This window comes from Rhea americana, unplaced genomic scaffold, assembly GCF_003343005.1.
Source record: "Rhea americana isolate MKP2758 unplaced genomic scaffold, rheAme1 scaffold_140, whole genome shotgun sequence".
In the NCBI taxonomy this organism is placed as follows: Eukaryota; Metazoa; Chordata; class Aves; order Rheiformes; family Rheidae; genus Rhea; species Rhea americana.
The window spans coordinates 521,551-547,761 of record NW_028185484.1 but is presented as its reverse complement, the minus strand read 5'-3'; the positions used below and the strand labels follow the sequence as shown (position 1 = coordinate 547,761).

Sequence of the window (26,211 nt, the reverse complement as noted above, 5' to 3'; positions counted from 1 at the left end):
CAACAATAACAGCAACAAAAACCCATCACTTCAGAGATCTTCCTGCTCTCATTTTTCCCTGCTGTTGCTTTTACTCTTGACATTCAGCCTACTCAACAAGTCCTGATGTGACACTCTATAAAATCTTTATCCTGTCAAAGTCCTGCTGTGAACATTGCCCAGTGCTTCCAACATTAGCATTTAGCATCCATTCATACGTCTAAATCGATGGGGTTTTCTTATCATTGAGTAGCCCTCCAGCTCTATATGAAAGGGCATAAAGTTAATGAAAACAGCATTAAAACTCTGTTAGCATTTACTGAGATTACTAAGCCTTGTTCTGAACTTAATATTAGTTTCAGCATTATTTTTTTAACTCACAGCACTCAGAACCTGAGTCAGCAGAAACAGTCCTACAATTGAGCCATTTTTCAGGTGAGGATGGTATTTTAGAAGAGATGAAAGGTTTTGATTTTGGAGGGTTTTATTTTGTTTTGTTTTGAAGGAGGAGTCACTGACTTGGCTTTTGCTAACATTGCTAACATGTCTAACAGAGCCAAAAGCTGATCCCTGGCCTCAAGGCTGTGTGACGAGGACTGTTTTAAGTCCATACTGCTTAAGCATACCTCGTAGTTCTGTAGTGCAGAATCCAACCTCCTACCACTGGGCTCTAGGCACTGTGGAGTTCCCCTGTGGTCCTAAGACAACATTATTACACATTTTGACTCCTTTTATGGTGTCTGGAAGTGGGTCTTTGAGTACCTCATAGGCTTAGTGCCCATACTGTCCTAAGGAAGACTAGAACTGGAGCATAAGAGGTATCCCACCACACCTTGCCACAAAAGATGTAAAGCTGCTTTAGTTTGTTTCACTAACCCTTTTGGAATAGCTGTGGTAGATGGTGTCAAAGACCTTCTGTGCTTGATTCATCCACAGAAAGTTAGCAAATAAATGAGGACTTGTGTCATGGTTTCACAAATGCATGGTGATGAAGTTCAGCAACGGGAATGAAGGAAAGTGGGAGGTGCTGCCTGAAGGTTTCATTTCTGCTGCAGGGAAACCCTTAGGTAACACAAATTTGGCAAATATGTCTCCTCTGGCATTAGAGAGACATCATGCTGAGGAAGATAGCCAGTAAGGACCCAGCTGGGGTCCCATCCTTCTCTTCACATAGACAGAAAGACTCAAGGAATGAGAAAGCTATTACGTCCCCAGGTGCAAAAAAACTTTTTTTCTCAGCCTGTGTTCCTATCAGAGAAGGACAGATATGGTGGCTGGTAAGGAACTAGAAAGATAAGTGACTATCCAAGCTTAGTTCTTGGTTTTGCTGTAAGTTTCTTTACCCTTGGGCAAATCCTCAACACTTTTTGGTCTGTGTTCCTCTTCTCTAAATTTGCATAATGGTGTTTGGACTAATTGTCTGCTTAGGTTATATGTTATTTGGGTCAATTGATCTGGTAAAAATGACAAAAATCTTCTCTAACACAAAGGAGTGTTTTGAGGCAAGTTTACTAAGGTCTTCCTGCTCTGCAGCATTAAGGGAAGGCGTATAAGCGCTTAGGTTGATAAGAGGACCCGAGGAGAAGAGCCATACAGAATAATCTTTTGTCCTGTGTTGAGTCAGCTAATAAAAACGTAGCTACTTAAAATGTCCACAGGCACCAAAGTGTGACAGAAGTTTTAGACAAAGAAAAATAATTGAAATTACTATGGACATAATGAGAAAAATACTATCAGATTTTACAAAGGCTTAATACAGGGACTTGCTTCTCAAGGTATAGATGGTAGAATTGTATGTAGCCAAGTGTAAAAAAAATTAGAAATGAGTTTTTAAAAGGATATTATGGAGGGTGGTACTAAATGAACCAGCATCTTGTCCATTCCGGAGCTCAGCACAAAGCCAGACACTGCCCTCRTTAGAATAAAAAGCGATTGCAGCGTGTAGTGCCAAACACTATTGTATTCCTTACATTACTTTCATGAAGAACTGGAAGAGAGTGTGCTGAACTGAAGATGTTACAGTACAGATGTTATTAAAAGCACTGCATGCCTTTCATAGAGCTGGTCTTCTGGCGACATTAACTTACGACTCTTGAGCACCCATCTGAGGCAGAGAGCTATCAGTACCCTTGTTTTAAAGGCAGCAAAACTGAGCTACAAAGAGGTTAAGCAAGTTGCTGGATGCTGTAGGGGAGAGCAGTTGTATCAGTTGCTCCCACGCTCTCACCTTTCAAGCTCAGAGACTCTGTATTTCCCCCTCATTCTCTTTAAAGTATGTATTTAGAAAAATGAACCAAATATATCTGTGGTGTATGTCCTATGATGTCAGTAGATTATTTGGGGGATTAATTTGATCTGCTAATTTCCTTGTAGATACAAGGAATTCTGCTGTGTGTATTTAAAGCCCACTGATCCTATCTATTAGGGTTGCTGTATAGTTGATTGTGTTGGGTTGCAGTAGGTCATTTGTCTTCATGATGATAATTTATTTTGTGTTTTAGCAGCACTCCATTATTTCCAACTCTGTTACCTTTTTTTCACTGTCTCAAGAAATTCTTTAAAATATAGTCACCTCTTCTCCCAACCTCTTAGAGTTGTTTTACCCAGGTCAGGTATGAATTGTGACTCACCATTGTGGGGGGAAGGTGCTGATGTTTGGCATCAACAGATTCCCTTTCTCACATCTCATTTTGTGCAAAAAAAATCCTTGTGTGAGCCAGCTCTAAGCCTTCCTACGAAGAAGCAGACTGGGTCAAATAAAGTAAATAATGTTCATCTTCCTTAATTTGTTCATCTAAGTTAGACTTTCAGTCTGAGTTCTCTAAGCTTCTTTCTGAAAAGCTGTAGGTACCAGCAGTCTCATTAGTCTCACTTAGCTTTAAGTTTTATCTTTGATTAGAATTAAGTATCTTGAGGAGATGCCTGCTACTTTCTACTGACTATACACAAGTCTGGATAAATGTCTTTCAAAAAGCTGAAAAAATATGAGGTAAAAGCAGAGGCACATTCAATCCGCTGCCCTGATTTTTGATGGGAATCATTAAAGGATGTTTAAGAAAATGGATGAGGAAAGATAAAATGAAGCATTTAGGCATTTCTGGAGGTAATGGTTGTATCTTACTGTCCTATAGTAGCAAATCATACATCTGTCCTCCATGAACAAGGCTGATAAACTTGACCCTATGGCTGAAAGGAGAACCCTGCAAGGTCTAAATCAGGATGCACCTTGCCTGTATGGCTTAACTCAGCTTACTGTGCTTATTGCTACTACGTGACCTGTCCAGGCAGTGAAAGTGGTGAAGTGCATAAAGCARTCATAGCTCCTGTCAGGTTTTCGGGAATAGTACACCGCTAAAAGTTAGGGGAACATATAAAGTAGGACAAACTGGTGATGGATAGAGGGTGGAGAACAGTGAGATACCTCACCTGAGAGCCACAGGCCTGAATTTGTTTTTAACTTGCAATCTCAGTTCTCATTTGCACATTTCCAGCAGTGGGAGCCACTACTGTAATGTGTATAGCTCTCTCAACCTGCCACTGACCAAAATGTAGCAAATCTTAGGGAGAAAAAAAAAAAAAAAAAAAAAGAAGGAAAAAAGACTACCATCTAGCTTACTGATATTTCACAGCATCACAGAGCTGGGGTTGGAAGGGACCTCTGGAGATCATCTGGTCCAACTCAACAGCTCAGGCAGGGTCACCTAGAGCAGACTGCCTAGGGCTGTGTCCAATTTTGACTATCTCCAAGGATGGACACTCCATAACAGTGCTGGAGTGCTCCTCTCTGTACAACCTGGTCCACCATTCAACTACCCTTATAGTAACAAAGTGTTTTCTGGTGTTCAAGTGGAATTTTCTATGTTTCAATTTGTGCTTGTTGGCTGTCATCCTACCACTAGACATCACTTAGAAGAGTCTGGCCCCGTCCTCTTTACACCCTCTCATCAGATATTTGAATACATTAGTAGGATGCCCCCTCTCTCTTCTCTTCTCCAGGCTGAACAGGCCCCGTTCTCTCAACCTTTCCTCATATGAGAGATRCTTCTGTCCCTTAATCATCTTTGTGGCCCTTTGTAGGACTTGCACCAGTAAATCCATGTCTGTCTTGTACTGGAGAGCCCGACACTGGACACAGCACTCCAAATGGGGCCTCAATGCGTGCTGAGCAGAGGGGAAAGGTTACCTTTCTTGACCTGCTGGCAATGCTGTGCCTAATGCAGCCCGATATACTGTTGGCCATCTTCGCCATGAGGGTACATTGCTGGCCCATGCTCAATTTATTGTCCGTCCAGATCCCAGGTCCTTCTCTACAGAGAAGCCAGACTCTTCTCTGTGATGTCTAGTGGTAGGATGACAGCCAACAAGCACAAACCGAAACACAGAAAATTCCACTTGAACACCAGAAAACACTTTGTTACTATGAGGGTAGTTGAGTGGTGGAACAGGTTGTACAGAGAGGAGCACTCCTGTCATGGAGTCGCCATCCTTGGAGATACTCAAAATCAGACATGGCCCTAGAGCATCTGCTCTTGGGCTGGTTGACTCCCAGACTGTATGGATGCAAGAGGTTATTCCTCCCTGTTTGCAAACTTCTGGCCATTTTTATTAGCCCAACATTATAGTTAGGATAACAGGTAAATCAGAACTAATAATTACTTGAATACAGCACTTCAGTACCTGTAACATACTGATGTGAAATTCAGATTTATGGTACACTTTTTCTGAACTGTTCTAGTGCTTTGTGTTTGTTTCTTTTTGTCTTTGCTGAAACTCGAGAGAGTTAACAAAACATTTCAGTACCTATTAAACTGCCTTTCAGTTATATTAACTAAATACTTTATAGTACAGAATACAGCTCTGTATTCATAGAGTCTGTACTTGAAACTAGGACTCCTGACATTTTCACTGTAGCTTGATTCACAGCTACAAGCAATCCCTTCAAAGCAATGAAGAGAAGTCCAGATTTGCAAGAAACAAATAGTGCTTCTTAAGAAAAGGGTTGTTCTTTCTCCCTTATATTACAAAGATCAAAATAAGACAAAGATTAGAATAAGGTTTCTGGAAAGTGTTATTTATGCTTTAATGCTTTTTTTTTTTGAACTTTACCTTGAAAATACGTTTCATAAAGCAGCTCAAATAACATCATATAAAGCTCATTTTCAGCTAATGAGAGCAGAATATTGTGTGTTCTGATAATTATTTTTTTAATCATTTCAAAATATTTCTGATATTCATGAGAGAGACTAGTTAGATATATTCTTCCCCTAGTTGTGCTGTTTCTTTTGTACTTTCCAAGATTCCAGGAATAGCTATGTATTTTCTTTTCTAAATGATATTGGAATCTACAGAGAAAGGAACTTTAATATTTTTCCCCCTTTCTTCTATTGTAATAATAATAATCAACAGCAGCAGCATCCTTTCTATCTCTGTAGCAGAACTTTATCGTCTGGAGATCTCTAAATGCTTTTGAAAGTGTATGCTATTATCTCTACTTCAGTGACTAAAGAAACAGAGGCACACAGTTCAAGTGATTTTCCTGGTATYGCAGCAAAACACTACACCTGAGCCAAGTGTAGGACCACATCTCCTCCTGTGTTATTCCAAAGTAGTTAGCTCTTTTGTAACCTCTCCACAATTTTCRTCCTGTGTTAGATAGGTTTCCTGCACCCAATTGCACTTGGTTAGATGTGATTTAATGATGAATCCATCTTTTATTTTTCCCATGATGACAGCAGAGAATGAATCTTTTCTCTTTCAAACAGAACTCAGTTTAGGATGCAGTTTGGCCATGGTGGGGAGAAGTTACCTGAGACCTAATGATGAGGATCAGTAAAACTAGAAGTCTTTTTCATTCCTGRTTGTGTTCCTGTGCTGTGTTCGTCAATGTGGTATCTCAGCACATATAGTGGCATAGACAATTGCTTGCTGAAAGGCAGGTGAGTATTTGRGGAGCTCTGCATAGGTATATGGCAAGGGGTCATGTCTCCTATAGGTCTTTAAAAMCCTAACAGTAATGAGACTTGTAATAATAAAGGAAACATAAGTCCTCAGAGAATGCTCATCTCTAGTCTCCTATTTTTCTCAGAGCATTATAGGCCCAACCACAGGTGAGATCTTTCTGAGTTACTCATATCCTAACCTGATCTTTACAGGGGCCCATTGAATGTTGCAYCTGTAGGGAATTATGGCTTCAATTTTAAAGGAATACTGTGAAAAAATGCATCATATTCACTGAAACAGTMCATTTCTCCTGATACTAATTCACACAATCCTTTCCTCAGAAAACCTGGGTGAAGAACTCATATGGAAGTCCAGCCACCCACTTTGATAACTTTCAAGGGTCACAGGATTGAGTTCTTATCACCAYCTTCTCCGGAATAGCTTGCTATTTAACCGATGTACTTGTCTAATCTTTCTCGTTGCACAAAACCTTCACAGTGTGTTAATATCTCTAGAAAACAGGCTTGAAGAATTAACTATAGCACCAATGAAGAGATTTCTTTCCCTTCTAATTCTTGGTGGCCAGCCTTCCAAATCTCTTATTACTCATTCATGGAAGTGTCACATTTAAAATGCAAATTCCTCCCCGTCCTCCTCCCCCCTTTCAATGTGTTTCCTTTGAAGTATCCCTCGAGCTCTGGAGGTGCCATCCACAATGGGTTCACTGTGATCAGCCAGTTTGCAAAACGAGAGCACTGCACCAGCTCAGGTGAATTCAGCTGAACCCTGCTCAGCAGTCCCAGCTTCAAAGAGCACCCTGACTTTATGGTAGTGGAGGGAAAAGGAGAAATGAAGGGTAGCACGTATATTACTCTCGGTGCTCATGTACACGTTTCTTTCTTCGTTTAGCATTGCTACTACATTTAGGAATAATAATTTGACAAAGTCTATGTTGCCTTTCTATTCTGTTGCCCGTATCTATCATCAGCAGAATGAAGTTAAYAATTTTGATAGGTCTATTTTGTCTCGCACACATTCTCTTGTTTTTGTTTCCTGGCATGAGAAAAGCAAAGATCTGCTGCGGTATCCATACTAGAAAACAGTACCCAGGCCCAACTGACATGGAGTTTCCATATCCACTCTATCTGTGGGGAATGATCTGTTGTCCTTGCTGACACCCAAGCCATAGCTACAAATCATTTCTGGCTGTGCTAGCTAGTAATCGCCAAAATTGTGCTGGGAATATTTTAACAATTGAGAAAACTTCCTGTATTCTACTGCAGTGTCGTGATCCMAAGGAGTTTTGGGAGCATATTGGAGGAGAGGATCATGTTTTCAAGTAGAGCCTAGCTCAGTGGAGGCAATGTCGGTGACTTTAACTTCTAGAAGATCATAAATACAGATACTAATGATCATAATAGCATGGTAAATCATATTATCAGTGATGACTAAATAGTTTAATAATCTTCATCTAATGACTAAGTCCTTTATCCAGCAGCTAGACTTACTGTCTCCTGTGTGCTAATGTAGCCAGTCTTTGAAACGAAGAACAATGTAGTTTCCAGTATAGGTTACACTATTTGAATTAGAAGCAAATTCTTATCAGTTTTTATGTGGGTTGTTAGGTAGACCTCCTGCAGTGTAACAAAACTCTGAAGCTCACAGCCATGGAATGGTTTAAAATTTATCAATGTTTATATGACATTAATTGGGTCTCTGTAAGAATAATCTCAAAAAATGATTTTTTTTTTCCTATTGTGAGTGTAAAAAGATGACATTCTTAGTCAAATGGTATAAGTAGTCCTAAACTGGTAGATGAAAACCATACATAGACTGCTGGTGGTCCACAAAGTCATGAATCTGTGCTGACTTTTTACGTTGCCAACGACCCATATCTGTAAACCAACCATTCTGCTGACTCACAATAAACTTTTTGCTCCAGTTTGATTTCAGACCCGTCAAGTGTATCCCCCACAGCTTGGTGTCCAGACACAGATGTACACTTTGACCATCTAAATGTCCTTTCCCAATCTGGAACATTGTTATTGCATTATTCCTTTAAGAGAAATGTTGCCCCTCTTTGGCAAAACCCAGTTCTGCCTATGAAAATGAAAAAGTTATTCCAGAGCCCAGTAGCCAGCAAGAGCAAATGGGACATATGGGTGCCTATAAAAGCCAAACATCTCATACTGTTGTGTGACCAAATTTGTGGCTTCTCACACATTTCGTTAGTGAGTAGGCAGCGATCCTTGAAATTCTATTACCAAATTCCCCAAGCTTAATTAGGCTTCTGTGCTTTGCATTTGGCTGCACAGTTATCTGGTAGACCTACTGCTGCTTTTGAGCATGATTTGTGCTTTTATTAAATGAATTTTGGATTTAATTATGTTGGGATGGTTCTGCCTGCCAGCAGGAAACCAGTACAGCGTTTTCAATGCCCTTTTCAGCTGGCATAATCTAAATAAATTCTTGAATGCACTGAAATTCTTCTACCCCTTTTTCTTGCCCAGCAACTTGTATTGGCTCAAAGAGCTCAGATTTGCTGTAATCCCCTTTTCCTCTCCAGTAATTCTTTAGAAGCCAGCCGTCTCCTTCAGATAACTCTACAACTTCCACCACTTTTAATTGTCTCAGATTTTGCTTCTTTTTATTAAGTTTTGGAATTGGGGTATTTTGAGTAGCTTAAAAAATAGAGGATTTCATCAGTAATATGGGAATGAGAGAGCCATGCTAGCACAGATACTAGAAGGATATGCTCCTCAGTTACATATCTGTTGAAGTCAGGAATGCTTTTAAATGCAGTCATTAATTTTTAGTACTTCAAGGAATTAATCTTTTAAACAGGGTCATCAAAGTAATAAGAATTTGGGGAGGTAAAATAAAATTCTAAAAGGATAAAATCTCAGTGTGGTAAGGGTTGGGAAAAGGGTCTTTTGTGTATTTTCAAAATGTCCCAATTTTTTTAATAAGAAACAATTACAACTATGTAAAATGTAATACCTTTTTAATTCTACTCTATCTCATATGTTCTTTTTTCTTAAAAATACATTTCAACAGAATATGTTTATACTGTACTAGATGTTTTGTTACTCAGAGCCCATATTTATACATCCCTGCTTTGAAAAAGCGTCAGAGGTGAAAAAAAGACCATCTGTTCCATTACCCTCTAAAATATAAGGCTGTTTGTCACATATGTCTAGTCCAGCTTTATAGGAACAAAGCAAAGAGATTTGCACTGTTTCCTTTAAGAGAACCATTTCTTAGTCCTATATCTCTAAGAGTTTAGGACTTGTCCACTTACGTTATTTGGTCTTTTCTTTTAGTCATTGCCATTCTGTAAAACACGGTTGTCACCACAGAACTACCTTTTCCTGTGGAAGAAGTTGTGGGTGTTGGTCTTGAAACACTAAAGAGAAAGGTGAATTTTGACTACAGTTGCACTAATATTTCTACTTCTGACAGATGCTGGCAACCATCACCTTTTTGTTTTTAGTGTTTGGCTAGGAAAACTCAGGAGTTTTTTTTTTTTTTTTTTTTTTTTTTAAGAGTGCTACTTTTCTAGTGCCGTGATAAAAAAAGACAATCCTGATCTCTGACTTGCTTTGGATTTTTGGATTTACTGACATCCTAGTATTGTTTCCTGGAATGTCAGAGAATGGATATGTGTTTTATTAATACCTGTCCTCTTGCATCTTTGAGATCTCAGACCATCATTTGTACGCTTGGTGGTCATCTCTGTGCTCTAAAATAGTTGAAACTTTGATTTTCAAACATTCTATAGTGCCTTTTATTTCCCTTACCTTTACAAATTATATATCTATCTGCCTATCTGTCTGTCTACCTACCTATCTATCTATCTTCACATAAGAGAAGATAGAGGTGGAAGATAGAGAGTGCTACCAGGACAGAGAAACAACAAGTTTCTACTATCTCTCAATTCCACTTTACAATGTAAATGATAAGGGGAATTATTTAAAACAGAGAAGATTGAAATACTCCTCTTCTTTATAATTTCATCAGAACATCAAGATCAATAGCAAATTAACATCTTCCCTTACCATTACTACAAACGAGAGCAGTGTCTTCTTCAGTAAGCCATACTATGAAGCGCTTAACACCTTGTTGCAATCAAATCCAAAAATAGCAGGTCTCCATTGGAACAAGAAAGGAAAATCTGTCCTACAAAATGAACTGACATGTCTGCCTGACAGTTGAAAGTTTTGTTACTCAATACAGGCCAGATCATTACTGGTGTATGACAATCCAGCTATTCTTTCTGAATCACATACCATTACTAATAGTACATTCTGTCATACATATTCAGAGAATATATATAGTAGTTTATAAAGGAGACAGAGATGAATCCATCTTGCTTTCCTTGTGGTAATACTTCAGAGGAATGAAGCTTATTTTTGCCAGTAAATTGCAAAGACACTCAGATGAATGATCCCACTCCTTATTGCATTAGCAAGTGACTCCATTGAGTGGAGAAGGGCTGCAAAGTGCTGATGTGCTGCATTCATGAAGACCCTTGGGTTTATCAAGTTRAGCAGTTTCAGATGAGATGTATGGAAATTGTTCTGGAGCACAGTGTGCACTTGTGGTTAAGACAAATTAACTCAGGCTGGATAGGACAGAGATAAAAACGGACTACTAAGAGGGTTAAGATAGAGGAGAACTTGTCTTACAAGAGAAGAGTAACGGAGTACTTTCACTCTGCAGTGAGAGGTCTTGATGAACCCAAGTTAGCTCTGCCCTGACCATGCACAGCCATGTGTTCATTCCTGGAYGGAGACACTTGGTCTGAATTAGAGATCTGTAGATCGGTCTTACAATACTTTACCCAAATGGTGATGCCATTTTCCTCAGCTCTTTCGTGTTTGTGTTTGCAAAGAATAGGTGAAAAAAAACACACATTTTAAATTTTATAAAGGGAAATCTGAGAGGGAATGCAACTGTTCTCTGTAAATCCATCAAGAAGATGGATTTCTTTCCAGGGGAAGTTTCAGCTGATAAAGTTTGAGTTCCTATAATTTGGAAAATGCAAGTTCTCCTCTGTAGATCATTTCTTCTCCTTTCCCCTTCATGTGCATATTACAGACCATTAGTCTGTGAATTAGGCTCTGTGTTCCAACAGGCTATTTAGCTCTGCCTTTTTTTTTTTTTTTTTTCCAGCTGTTTTTCAGTCCTGTCTCAAAAAACTGCTTGGTTCAGTGAGAATAGTGAAGGGTTAAACCAGCTTGTAGTGGACAGCGAAACACACAGACTGTGAAGGATTACATCTCTGACTTTCAAAGGCAAAGAAAGGGAGACTYTGCCTTTCAGTCTTGACCGAATGTCCCATCATTCTTCAACGCTAATGCTGGTGAAACATAGATTAGAAAATCTCCTACTGAGCTAAGTGGAGACTGCAGCTGGAAGATAAGTGAACCAGCATCTCTGTGCAGGGCTCATTTGGTCAACTTGGCTCGTTCAGAAYGGTTCTGGTGGAGAAACATAGATCTGAATACAAAATTAATAGTGTGCTCAGCTCTTCTATCACTTTTCAAACTGTCATCATTCATTCACAGTCATGTAGACAGCTTTAAAGGACAGTTTTGCAGGTTCAAGTCTGCARTTTGGGCTACACTATGGAGCTGGTSCATACTTCCTCTGGTCAGGAGATCATATTTTTAATTTCCTTTCTGTTGTTGGCCAAAAGGCCTTTAGGAAAACTGATGCAGGAGTATTGCTTTTGAGTCAAAATACARTATTCTTCCTTCTGAACCAATATTAATTGAATGTTCATGGGAAATGTGGATGTTGCAGTTTGAGTTGTCAGCTCTTGGTCGTTAAGAGATCCCTGTGTAGGCTTTCTTAGGGATTTTCTAACACAATTTTAGGACAGATAATTATTTTCTGCTCATCTAAATTTAATTTCTTTCTTTTATTTTAATTTCCACTRCATGATCCAGGCCCTAGTGTAATAGAAAATATACTGATAATTCTGTTCTGGACTGATGATTTGAAGAATTGACAGTGCATGTGCGTAGAAAAGTATCRAAGATATTTGAGACAATCTCTTACCTGAGAGAAGGCTGAAGATGAAGTTAAAGGAGAACAAATATATTAACATACAGAAAGTAAAATATTCTCCTTCATCCCTCTAMCTGCATTTTCTTTTCCACAGCAAAAGTATTTGCATTTTAATAGCAAGCATAGTGACTTTCTGTGCATAGCCTGTCCCTTGGACGATAGTGATGATTAATTAATAGCATTGAGTCTTCAAATGCTGAGAAAAATACCCAAAGGCATGAATTACATGCTTCTCTCCTGCCTGTCTCCAGTTTAGAAGGTTCTGTGTAGACGCTTTCTAGTTGAAATGGTCTCTGGACAAAATATTTCATTTTGAAAAAGTAACAAAAGGGACAATCTGATCTAATTTTTCAATGTCATCCTATCAAGTTAGGCTACCAATCCTGTCAAGTTAGGCTGATATTTTTGTGTTTTTAAGCATAAGCACATGGGCATTGCTGGGTTAGTACCTTGAACATACAAACGTTTGCAAGGGTGCTGGCAGGCTGAGGGAAATTGCTTAGGCTTAAGGGTAAAAGTGAAACAGTAGGCTTAAGGGTAAAAGTGAAACAGAAACAGTAAGCAACTATTAAAGAAGCCAAAGTCCTTGGGTGTCAAGGATGATTTCAAAAAAAAAAAAAAAAAGAAGAAGAAGAAGAAAATATTGCTAGGCCTTAGGAAATGTAATTTGCTAATGGACTGTAGTATAACGATTAAGGGGAAGCGATTGTAATTGTAAATTACCATGTGCCACATGGAAGGCACTAATATGTTTAAAATACAATAGTGCATACATCTATGACTAGTAATGAAGGTGATAATCACCTTATATTCGCAAAGGAAATGATGTAATAAATCCTATATAATGCAGTTTACAGGTTACCTTGGCAAGGGCACTTGAATCGACAAGCAAAGAACAGGCAGTCCAATAGCTGCAGTATATGTTATAATTAGGAGCATAAAATTGTAATGAAATGTTGTCCTAAGTAATATTGATTCCAATTTGGTGGGATAAGATGAGAAAGCAGAGTACAGTGATGTAATGGAATTGTGCTAGGTTGGTTCACCAAGAAATTAGAGAAAGGCACACACTACCCTTTATTGGTCCTTTCAGCATTACTTCAGTCTCTCCCTTATTTCTGACCCCCCCCCCAAAAAAAAGGAAATTCTAGGAAAAGATTCTTACAAACACTCAAATTCAGCAGAAGCAATTTTCCAGCTTTAATTAGCATAAATTTAACCTCCCATACAAAAAAAGAAGGAGTTGCAGAGCACATGGGCTGAACAAGCCCTTCCAAAAGGGTTCTTCATTCTCGCTTCCCGTAGAGATGGGTGGGCAGGAGGTGTTCGGAAGGGCGGTCTCTTTACGAGCCAGTCCTGTAGGGTGAGGAAGGGCTATACACAGTATGTGAAATGGTGGAAGTTAGGTAACAACAGCTGTTAAATGAGCAAGATGGATTCTGTGGTACTCTCTGGCTGAAAAAAAATGCAAGATGAGCTGCATTTTTAACTACAGGACTGTGATTTGCAGAGGTGCAAATAAGAGCAACACTTAGTCACATATAGGCTTACTCTTATTAATACCCTAATCACTCATAGAAAGTAATTTCCACTTCTTGAGTTACACCAATGCCAAAAATATTGACAAAAACATTGTCAGGCAACTATAGGCCWGTCAGCCTCACCTCTATCCCTGGAAAGCTGATGGAACAGCTCATTCTGGATCTCATCTCCAGACATATGGAGGAAGAGAAGGTGATCAGGAGTAGCCAGCATGGATTCACCAAGAGGAAATCCTGCTTAACCAATCTGATAGCCTTCTCTCATGGCATGACTGGCTGGGTAGATGAGGGGAGAGCAGTGGGCGTTGTGTGCCTTGACTTCAGCAAGGCTTCTGACACTGTCTCCCATAACATCCTCCTAGAGAAGCCCAGGAAGTGTGGGTTAGAYGAGTGGACAGTGAGGTGGAYTGAGAASTGGCTGAAAGGCSGAGCTCAGAGGGTCGTCATCACTAGCGTGGAGTCTAGTTGGAGGCCTGTGGCTCCAGGTGGTGTACCCCAGGGCTCAGTGCTGGGTCCCATCCTGTTCAACTTCTTCATCAATGACCTGGATGAGGGGACAGAGYGCCTCCTCAGCAAGTTTGCTGATGATCCCAAGCTGGGAGGAGTGGCTGACACACCTGAGGGCTGTGCTGCCATTCAGAGAGACCTGGACAGGCTGGAGAGTTGGGCAGAGAGGAACCTCCTAAGGTTCCACAAGGGCAAGTTCAGAGTCCTACACCTAGGGAGAAACAACCCTCGGCACCAGCACAAGCTGGGGGCTGACCTTGTGGAGAGCAGCTGTGCAGAGAAGGACCTGGGAGTGCTGGTGGAKGACAAGTTGACCATGAGCCAGCAATGTGCCCTTGTGGCCAAGAAGGCCAACAGTCTGCTGGGGTGCATTAGGAAGAGTGTTTCGAGCAGGTCTCAGGAACTGATCCTGAGCTACTGGAGAGAGTCCAGCGTAGGGCTATGAGGATGATCAGAGGGCTGGAGCACCTGCCCTACGAGGAACGGCTGCGAGAGCTGGRCCTCTTCAGCCTGGGGAAGAGAAGACTGAGGGGGGATCTGATCAATGTGTACAAGTACCTGAAGGGAGGGTGTCAAGGGGATGGGGACAAACTCTTTTTAGTTGTCCCATGTGACAAGACTAGAGATAATGGTCAGAAATTGAAGCAYGGGAAGTTCCGCCTGACCGTGAGGGGGAATTTCTTCCCTGTGAGAGTGAYGGAGCACTGGACCAGGTTGCCCAGAGAGGTTGTGGAGTCTCCTTCTSTGGAGATCTTCAAGGCCMGCCTGGATGCAACCCTGTCTGTCTACCATGCTGTAGATAACCCTGCTGAGCAGGGAGGTTGGACTAGATGATCTCCAGAGGTCCCTTCCAACCTTACTGATTCTATGATTCTATGATTAGTCCTGAGGCATCATAATTATGCAACTTCTGACTTCCAAATAATTTCATTTACATGTGCTTTCATACCAGTTTTGTTTGATTATTTTTGATCCCAGAGTAAAAATCAAGAGAAAATCATCAATGTTTTCATAGAACAGTTGAACACAGCTGCAAACCTARTAGATATTAAGTATAGATCACTTTTTTTCCATTTCCACATAAGACTATAAATAAAGTAATGCCAGTGCATCAATTCCTGAAGACTTCACTTAGAGCAAGACTCTAACCAAAATCACCTGAGCTAAATCACTGAGGGTCAATGAAATTACTTTATTGTAGTTAAAATCAGAATTATTTGATCACTCTTTTTCAAAAGTCCTTCTTATTCAGACCTGCCTGGTTTCTCTAAAGATGATGGTTACCTCTGAAAATGATGCTTATCTTTCTTTTTTAGTCAAACAAAATTATAGTGTAGTAGGAAACATTAAGACACATTAAAGTCTTTTTATCTAGGCACCCAGAACAWTGAGAAACCCACAGTTTTGAATAACCAGGGAGACTATAGTAAATGCTTTTATGTTTTTTATTTACAGTGCTATACTTCCAGCAGTAAATAGTAGCCTTGTACTCATGAAAATTCATATTAGGACATTTTAGAAATGAAGTTATCTGTTGTGAAAAATGGAGGMGTGCAGATCTTAATTTTCAATTGCTTCCCTTGTAAAGAATGAGTCCTATGTTGATTAGCAAGCTACCCTAATGAAATTCTTGTAATGCCATCATTTATAACACTAAGGCAATGGGACTATCTCACCCACCCGGGCAGTCCCAATAACTCAGTTTGTTAGGCTTCAAAACAAGTTCCTAATCAGCAAACAAATCTGGTTAATGTTATAAACAAGTCACAAGTTTCAAGGCAAGATTTGAATCAGCGAAACAACATATTTTTTAGGTAACTGTGGCGGGATGCGAGTGTAAGCAGAACGGCTCACTGAACTGGATATYACATCCTTGGAGCTTTCCTGAAAATGCGTCCTTCTTGCCTACTTACCCATTTTTATGCCCATGCCAGTCTGCAATTCCATACGCTGTTCTTTTTTTGCACTTTTGTCATATCCTGTGCTTTGCTCTGATTCTGCCTTGTCTGTTCTCCTTTTGCGAGTCTTTCTCAGCCTGGCTGGCATAATTTCAGCGGTACCAACTTCCAGTGACAGCCTGGCAGCCAACGGGACCTTGTCTCAAAGGCATCCTCAGCTGTGCTAGACAAATGAAGCACAGAGATGAGGAGCTTTTAAGAGACTGAGCAGAGGGTTAGATCCAGAAAATCAGAGCCCATAACATACCTGAGAAAACAGGGAGCTCGTAATGTTTCTGGGTGGACCCTGGGACAAATCAGAAATTCAGCTGTTTGAAATAATGGTCTAAGGTTATGATTTTGAGATTTTGAGGAAACTACTGCCTAGATTATCCCTACTGGGAAATTTCCTATACTTTATAGTAGATAAACAGATTAATATGTTAGGAAGAGTCTGTGTAGAGAGATGCTGCACAACAGTAATCATCTGGATTTTTTGGGGCAGGTCAAATGAACATGTAGGCAAGGACAAAGGATCAACACAGTGTATTTTGATTTCYAAAATTCCTCTGTAGTGCGCTGCCCCAAAGAAGTACTTTCACAATCCTACCGAAGTAGTTGTCACAGTGTAAGAAAGAGAGAAGGTTGTTCTACAAGAAAGAGTGAAAGGTCAACAAAGCAGATAAGAAACAAAATGATGGGTTCTCACAATGAAGGGAAGTTACGAGCAGGAGCCTCAGGACTTGAACTGGTGCATGTGCTGCTCATAAGTCATGCAAGAGGTGAGGTAGTGAGCTGGTAAAGTTATTGCTGACACAGAATTATTCAGTTTATTTAAAACTAAAGAGTYTGCAAAGGATCGCAAGATACTCTGTGCGAAAGGATAAAACGCAATGTTGAAAAAACAAATTCATRTACAGAGGAAAGAACAATGCTAACCCTATGGGCCAGCTGTTAGCATTTGAATTAGCTGTTGCTCTTTAGGAAAGGGATTGTGGAATCATCACCTGAATATACCAGTTAAGTGCTCGCTGGCAACCAAAAGGGCAAATATAATGTTAGGAATTATTAGGCAATGAATTGAGAACAAACCAGAAAACTCCATTATGCTGGCGGGTAAGTTCCCAATATATATTCTCACAGARTACTGCATGCAGGTCTAGTTGTACCGCCTCTGAAAGTTATAGCAATGTCAAAAAAAGTATAACGAAGGGCAACGAGGCTGATCACAGATATGGAATGATTCCCATGCAAAACCTTTTGATGATGAAGCTCCTGACTCATATTCAGGCCTGGACACAGCTGCTCTCCATGCTGACCACCTGGTCTGCCACATATACATGTGTTGTGCAAAGACAGCCAGGAAAATGAGAACGGCTTGAGCGCTATAGCACGTGTCCGAGTGAAAGAGCAGGATTCCAAACTAGAGTTAACCATAGGATTAATTGGTTTCTTGATTCCTTTTATTGCTGCACATTTTTTATCATTCTTCCAGCGAAGCAGAAAGGGACAAAATAGAAATGTCCCTCTTAGTTCAGGAAAACTGCCAGTACTCAGCTCCTTGCTGGGAAAAATGCCAGTACTCCACTCATGCAAGATTTTTCTCACTTTAAACATGCTCTTTAGGAGCAGGGGAAGAGTACAACCAATGAATGTGGAATACAGGATAGCACACTGCATCTTCCTTACACACTGAAATAAAAAATAAAAGCCATAAACTCCTGGAGTCCGCTAACTGGGAGCATACAGGGGCATTCGTATTCCTGCAGGATTATGGTTTGTGCAAGTGCTCTATTCATATGACTTTATAGCTCTCCATCCTTGGTTATTACTGCTATGCTATTTGCAAAATGAGCTTAAATTCAGACATCGCAGGCTGGGAACCAAGAGAATGGAAATTCGGAAGGGTATTGCAACCAAAAAGGCTGCAGAGTTCAGGAGAKATCACACAGTCTTTTCCATTCTCAATCTGGGCTGAGGCACTTGCCTAGATTGTTTGGCTTATGCTGGTGGTCTCAAGATGACACTTGGAGCCCCAGTTATTTTGGCAGATGTGTGAACATGAATTTTTGTGTCAGTGCTAGGCCTATATCTGGGTAAGAGATCTGCACAGAGTGAGTCAGCAGCTATATATATACATACATATATATATATATATGTTTGAATTGGAGAAAGGAAAATTCTTTAGAGATCCCAAATAGGTGTAAAATGCCCGCATCCCCTGCCTTTGGAAGGAACCTGTCCTTTTGTTCCTTTTGTCCAAGCTCCCTCCAACCAACTAACTCCAGCATTCTCATCAACTACTGGGCATTTTGTTTGCTTCTTAGGAACAGTTAGAAGTAGGAGGATGGACTAGTCTCTCATCCTTCTCCAACGTCATTGATGCCTGTCCTTAAAGCAGTTTAGAGATGGTTTCATTGCTATTGCCTATCCTAACCTTATCTCATATATAAAGAAAAAAATGCAATATTTAGTAATTAAAAATGAGATTTCTAACACTTGGTGTTTTACCTAAGAGAGAAGAGTRTGCAGTGTATAACCTGTCGTGAAAATGTCCAGGGCACAATGAAGCTTTCAGACACTTACTTAAGAACCATATTGCTCTTTTGGAACTACTTAYATTATGTACTTGGTGGAGCCAGCTGCAGTAGATGCTGCATTTTAGGGTCTGAGGATTAAAGGATGTACACTTGGGAAAAAACATTAATGAGGATTTCCCAAGAAATAYCTTCATTTTGGGGTGCCGTAGGGTATACTGAGTGAGTATACACTGTGAGAGTGACGGAGCACTGGAACAGGTTGCCCAGAGAGGTTGTCGAGTCTCCTTCTCTGGAGATCTTCAAGGCCAGCCTGGCTGCAACCCTGTCTAACATGCTCTAGGTGACTCTGCTGAGCGGGGAGGCTGGACTAGATGATCTCCAGAGGTCCCTTCCAACCTTACTGATTCTATGATTCTGTGATTCTATGATACTGCAGTTTGGAGCGTGGATTAGATGTGACTCAGAATGGAGGCCCAAGGACTCTGTGGCCAGGTCTAGAGACCTGTGGACCACCCAGTGACCGTGGAAATAAATGGCAAAAGTCACGCTGATTTCAGTAAGGAAGAGGATATTACATCAGAGATGGCTGAGTTATGGAAATAGTACAGAAATTTTGGAAGCAGAATGATAGAAGAGGTATTAGCGTTTTTCTAATTATGTAGTGAAGATTGTTTGTAGGACATCCAGAATAGCTTGGGAAGTGTCTGGAGGAGTTCTGTAACAAATACTTATTTATACAATTTCAGATAACATATTGGAGCTGACATATCAAAGTTTTTGGGGGGCAGGTTTAGCTCAGTTGGTTAGAGCGTGGTGCTGCTAATGCCRAGGTCRTGGGCTCAATCCCCATATGGGCTATGCTGAGGGTTGGACTAGATGATCTCCAGAGGTCTCTTCCAACCTTGCCATTCTATGATACAGAATTACACTCATACACAGTAAAAATGCATATGTCTGAAGGAATTTCAGTGAGTGCAGAAATGATTAACAGAGTATAGCTGAAAAATGTTGCAGTGCACCGAATTTAACACTGAGGATTGTTTACAAATCAATGCTTGAGACTGATCCTAGCAAAATAATCACAATTTTCACTAGAATTGTATCACACCTCTGAACCTGAGTATTTGGGGCAGGTTTAACTCAGTTGGTTAGACTATGGTGCTGCTAATGCCAAGGTCATGGGTTCCCTCCCCGTRCGGGGCTATGCTGAGGGTTGGACTAGATGATCTCCAGAGGTCCCTTCCARCYTTACCATTCTATGATTTCTATCCCTGCATGGTAGTTGCATGTTTGTATATGGTCTGGTTTTAAGTGGCTAAACTTGTGCTGATTATTCAGCATTTGTAGCATCTGTCTCCCAGACACACTGCAGTGAGGGAAGATAAGAAGAAATACATTTCTTGATAACGTAATTCCTTAGTTTACTTGGTCTCACTAGAAAACATTTATGCTGGTATTCCACCTATAGATCCCATTGTTTAATAGTCTTATTTTATTTTATTAGAAGTTATCCCAACCATTTGCRTGTATGCAAATGATGTGCAATGTTGTCAACAAATGTTGAATTTTCACTCAAAAATTCAGAATAAAAATATCTCTCAAACCTAATGATAACCTTTAGGTATCTCTTCTTGTTTATTTATTTCCTTCAAATAATGGGACATAGTACTTTCTCTCAAAAATCATACAGGATTCCGTGCCACCGTGCTCCCTCGCAAGTTTAGGTACTTAAACCTTTGAAATACAGAAGGGATTTAGCACTGGGCTTCTCTRCAGAGAACATTAGGAGCATGACCAGTGACATTGGTGGCTTTAGCTGTGAAGGCATTTGCCTCCCAGGAACAACGCTAAGACTATCTACTTGCWTCATAAAGGCTGCAGAATGACTGCCACCAAACTGGACTTTCTAACATGTTGCAGGGCGGCATTGCTTTCGTCCAGCTCTCTGCAGTGAGGCTGCTGTTGAGTGTCTTCATGAGAAGTGCTGCTAAATTTTTGCTCACTTAGCTAGCTGGCAGGAGGCAGACAAAGGAACCATCTCTATCTACAGAGACACTTTTGAAGGCTATTGCTAGCGAGTGGCCCTCCTATCTGTGGCAGGGTCTTAGCCACTCTGCTCCCTTACTGCGCTAAGATGGATTAACTTTCACTCGTATTTTCTCTTGTAGTTCATCCCAGTGCAAGTTGCTCTTCTTGGTAGAACTATAATGGATGAGATATAGGGGGCCGGTGGTCCTCTCTCTGCAGGCTTGTCACTAGAAGTGTGTCCTTAAAAATGCTGGTAGGTCCATATTCTAGAGGAGGAAGAAGACGTATGGGCATGTCAGCCTGTCCTGTTATTCCTGTTATTGGAAATATATTGGAAGGGTGAAATACTTACTCTGGTACTGSTCTTGAGTGAAAGAGTGGTATCACCAGCAGTGCTCCAGGCAGCTGTGGCACCGTTGTGGGCTCTGTTATCACCTGTGCAGAAAATGTGTTCTGAGACAGAGAATCGAATGACATGGAAAATAAGGCCATGCACTATAGGTACCCAACATATATATATACCCAAAGTATAGACACTCCAAAACAAGGTGGCTCTACGATGCTGCCTGTTTGTAACAGCCTTGAACCTTGCACAGACTGGGGATTTGAGTCAGGACAGTGAGAATGACTTGGCTGTCTTGTATGGATGACTGACAACCAGTTGATTGATTCCAATGTAGATCCAAAGCATCATGCCATGAAAGGTATTGTGGCGGATTGAAAAGCTTGGACTGGGGTATAAATTCAAGCCTAAAAAACGTGATAGCTACGGCATACTCTCAAGCTTCCTTCTGTCCTAAATTCTGTAATGTAGGTCCTGCTGTTTTGTGCGCAGGTGGCACACCGCTTTTGTCCATCCTTCCTTCCTCTTTCTCATGCACTGTCAAAACGTTGTCGGGTTCCATAACCACCTCCTGAGACCTCTGGAGTCTGCATGCTTCTTCACAGCACCTGCATGACTCTATCTCTGCCACAGCTTCTCTGCCTGCAGCTAGGAACTTATCCTGTCTGCAGATACTCTTCAGTTTACAGGAAAAAAAAAAAAAAAAAACACGGGTCGGGGGGATGTTTGTTGAGACCAGCCTTGTCAATACTAGCATAGCTGGGAAACTCGCCTCTGGATCTCCGTTGGTGACAGCATGAGCAGGTCCTCCTAACGATGCTCCTTGTGTCTCCGCTCAGCAGCACCAGGGAGGCAGAGGTCAGAGCAGTGCCAGGGAAGCATTGGGCCATTGAGTCCTGCATTAAGTAATTAATTTAAATGAAATATGAACAGCGATACTGAAACYACAGGGAACCTTCTGTGGAAGTCAGACAAAAGTTGCCACTAATGCAAAAGGTATCTCAGCTTCTCGACAGAAATAGAAAGGATGGGTTTATTTTTAAAGCAGCCTTGACAAAACTAATACATTGTAATAGCTAACCTCCAACGGCAACTAATTCCATCAACGTGAAGTGTAAGAACCCCCTAAAGGCACATCCTATCGTGTTATATCTAACACATTGGGAGAAGCAATGAGCCTTTAACTGTAGGCTGCATAACAAGCTGAGACTCATAAAGGAAGAGCAGCCAGCTGCGTAGTTAGGTCTGATCCTTTCCCMGTTGAAACCTAACCAAAGAGAAACTCCTTGGCATTTGGCTTTGAACAGGCTGTTCCCAAAATGTGTGCCATGGTGTGAAGTACCTAAGAAAGTAAAAAGGGCCATCATGTCAGAATGAAGCATTTTGCTTTCAAACTTTAACTTAACTTTMACTTCAAATGTGATCTAGAGGTAATTTACAACCAAATAATACCTGATATGTATAAGTTMCCACTTTTCCACATATATATCCTGAAATTTAACTGTTAAAAAAAAAGAAAAAAAGGTGATTCATCATCAATACAGGCTGCAYGTGTGTGAGTAGACAAAATTAATTTAATTCCAGAACCTTCTCCTCCCTTTCAGTAGCTTGTCTAAGTCTTGTTTGATTTGGCTTTGATGATCCAAGTTCACTGAGGGGTGATTTTGATAGATAGCATTTTTAAAGGGGTGTGTGTTATCTGAAAAGCCTATTACATACGTAAAAGTTTAGAACTTAAAAAAAACTATGAGGTTACAAAATCAAACTATTCAACAGTTAGCAAAAGCAGAAAATAATTGCTTGCATAACTTTTATCAGCTTCCTTTTATATATATTTTGATAAGAATGTAATCTTCAGTGWTTTTTTCCACAGGACCTAGTCTTCATCAGTGTACAGGATGGCAAGTGGTCAGTGAATGACCACTTATCCTGCTCATCTTCACCAATATGTGACCACAAGACTTATTTACTTAACATCTCTGAAATCCTGCTTTGARTGTAAAATTCGTTGTATTCCCTGAATGTAAAAATCATTTCATTTTGAGCTTCCATGTCTCACTTAACARTCTAATATCTGAATTTATCTCCTTAACATCCCCCTATGTGGGAAGATGTCTTGCTAAGATTTAATGAATGGGGACCTGCGGTACAGAGATGTTATTGTCAAAGTGATTGCTGGCTTTCGGATGCCAAGTTATGCATGCTTATGGCCTGATTTTTCAGAGAGCTGAGCTAGATGATAATCTATGCATTCCAAACACATTTTAGTAGCATATGTGCATGCCCAGGAGCTTTGCAGCAACACAAAGGTCTAGATGCTTTCTTGTCCTGTGAGTGGAAGGCAAGGGGAGCAGAGAAGGGACGTTCACTTTGCCTGCATTTCCTGTGAGTTTGGGGGCTGAAGATGGAGACAACTGCTGTCCAAGATGCAGTTTTTCTGCAAGGATGGATCATGCTTCATGCAGGTGAAATTTCTAGAGATTTAGAAATGTGCATTGTCATGCTAGCAACTCAGGTTGTCTTAGCCTTGCCTCTTGCACAAGTAACAAAAGTCAGTCCTGATGCTCTTGCCAGCATCAGTTCCCTACTTGAAAACTGGTTACTGTAGAGTTTCTCAGGAAATTATTTAAAGAATATTTTAATAAGGAAAAAAAAAACAAATAATATCCCTTCATTTCAGTTTGAGAAACAGCTGGAACAGCTGTTATTTTGCTAATGTATTCTGAAGTCAGGCCTAGAAGGGTATCCGAGATGGAAAATTTTGGCTGAGTTTGTTATATTTGTCAAGAGTGAAAGTCATAAGGCAGTCATAAGACATTAGTGCTGGAACTGCTTAGTAGATAGCCTCTGGGTTGATTATAGCCTCTGTAAACTATCTGTAATATATTTGCACCTCATCAGTGCCTATCCCACTGGTTGAAGCTGTTTTAAATTCTAGTCCCCTGTAATTTGATCCAGCTAATTATGGTAACCATAAGTGTTAAACTAGAACTGCTTATTAGGAATCTATCAGCAAAATGATATATGGTGACCAACAAGCCAAGAATGATCATCATTGAAAGTGAGGTAAATACATATATGCATGCTTCAAGCATTTCTGACACCTAGTGATTCTGGGTAAACTCAATGAAATGGTTATGTGCCCCCTTATGGCACCTTCAATGAGGCTATTGAAACTAAGGTTATTTAGAATGAGTTAGCACCTAACAAACTCAGAAGAGAAGAAAAAAAAAAAAAAAACAGATCGTCAGCAAAGCAGAGAGAAAAAGGAGAATAAAAATGCCAAAATGACAAGATTTTGACAAAGTCAATTCACTCCTCTGGTTAAGAGATAACCAGAGATCTAACATCCACGATAAGCTGTGTGACARTGGAAATAAAACTCTAGAGAATAGAAAATCAAGCTTAAAATAAATGTATATGACTTCAGAATGAAAGCAGGAACCCTATACTGTCTCATTATTTAAGAAATGCAGAGAAAACAATTGATACTAAAAAACTGGGCCACTGTAGTCAACAGCTGTTGTAACAGAATTTTGAGCTTTATATCATCATATAATACTAATTCCATCATTTACTTGTTATGCAAATCTAGGTGAGTCAGTTAAACTTTTCTGTGTTTTAATTCACTGCCTTGAAGGACTCTTAATTTATCTCTTAAATTTATCCACTTGAACCCCGAAGGGCAGCAAAATTTATAAAATATTTATTTTCCAAGCAGCAAAAAAGGTATTTGCGTAGAAGGTAATAGAGTTGTCTGAAGTAATAAAGTGGTAGAGTGCAAAAAGGAATCCCAGTTTCCATTTCCCTCTTATCATTGCTGAATATTCTCCAATTTGAATTATAATCTCCAGCCAACAAAACTGCGTGGCCTGTGTTTAGTTAAGTCTTTCACAAAGATAGTAGATTCATCATCAAAAGATTCATCAACAGCCGCCTTTCTTGATCATTTCTCAAGCATTCATTCCTGAGCAGCTAGCATGCAAATACCTTTACAACTCTTAAAGACTAGTTTTTGAGACACTAAATAGGACTCAAAGTGATACCTAGGTCCTGKCCTGAGTCTCAACACTGGGTTGATTTTCAATCCTGATGAGAGATTCTGGTTTTAGGTGGTCATGAGGTCGCAGCCCTAGGTTGCCTTTCATAGCTGTTTGAGGACTAGTTGGTTTAGCCATGGCGCTTAGGACACAGGTCATCTGATGGAACAGAGAGCTCCACTGTAGGATAAGGACACTCAGCGTGACTTTCTCAGATGCAGACAGCTGCATCCTGGTGGACACAGTTAGTCACCTGGAGTGGGAGTCGTCCAACTAACTGAGATGTCCCCAGTGCATGGATCAGCATGTTGTTGGTTCAGTTGATGCCTTCACGGCCACTGAATTCTGTAACCMGGTGTGGGATTCCAGTTGGCTGATTCCATCTGAGATACCAAGAGCATCCTGGTATCTCCAGGATACCCACCTGCATGGGGCTGACAGGTAAATGCAGGGCCTACAGGAGACCCATGGTCTTTTCAAGCAGCAGGTGGATGCCAGGTAGGGTATCCTAGTGCACCTAACTGACTCTGGGCACCTGTATGTGGGCTACCAAATTAAGCTCTAAATTTCTACCTTCTAGCATCTTCACAACAGAGAGAGGTTATACCATTTTTTTTTCAGTGTCTTAATTTCTTTTATATTGTGCCTATGTAGGTAGCTGAAACAGAAGGCTATAGTTTCTGGGTTTAAAAATTTTGCCTCTTTTATGCAAACACTTTTGACTGTAAAAATAACTGAACTTATAACTTTTACTTATGATGTTACTCTTATTCTGAGTTGGGCATCATTTTGGAGCAGCAAAGATTACATAACATCTGTCTCAGGCCTGCGATAAAGCTTAAATAGGCATCATGCAAGGGATAGGTGGTGAAAGAGAAATCCTTTTAAATAAAACACACATGCAAACTTTCATCAATTCACACGACAGGAAGGTGGCAAACGATCTATAAAGGCCATCCTGCTGCCACAGTACAGTCATTCTGCATAGAACTGCGGAGAGAGGCTGCTGTCTGAAAGAGGTGCTGTTTTCAAATGATTTGTCTGATTTTGTTATAAATGCATCTTGCTGCAGGATTTTCACCTCTCCCCTCTTCTAGAGCATTATAGATTAAGATGTCAACTTTTATTCTCACTCTTCAGCCTATAACCTCCTTGGCTCAATTTGCATTGGAAACACAGGAGAAGATCGTCTCTGAGCCGTGGTACAGATATTCAGAAGAAGACAAGCTATTCTGAACAGACAGATGAAAAGTGTTTCCTTTATTCTCCCCTGTCCAAATT

The 26,211-nt window shown here is 40.3% G+C and overlaps 1 protein-coding gene across 3 annotated transcripts in view; it reads left to right on the top strand.

The window, feature by feature from the left end:
- TSNARE1 (t-SNARE domain containing 1) overlaps nucleotides 1–26,211 on the top strand; it is a 459,605-nt gene that overhangs the window by 414,169 nt on the left and 19,225 nt on the right. The gene's annotated exons all lie outside the window — the stretch shown is intronic.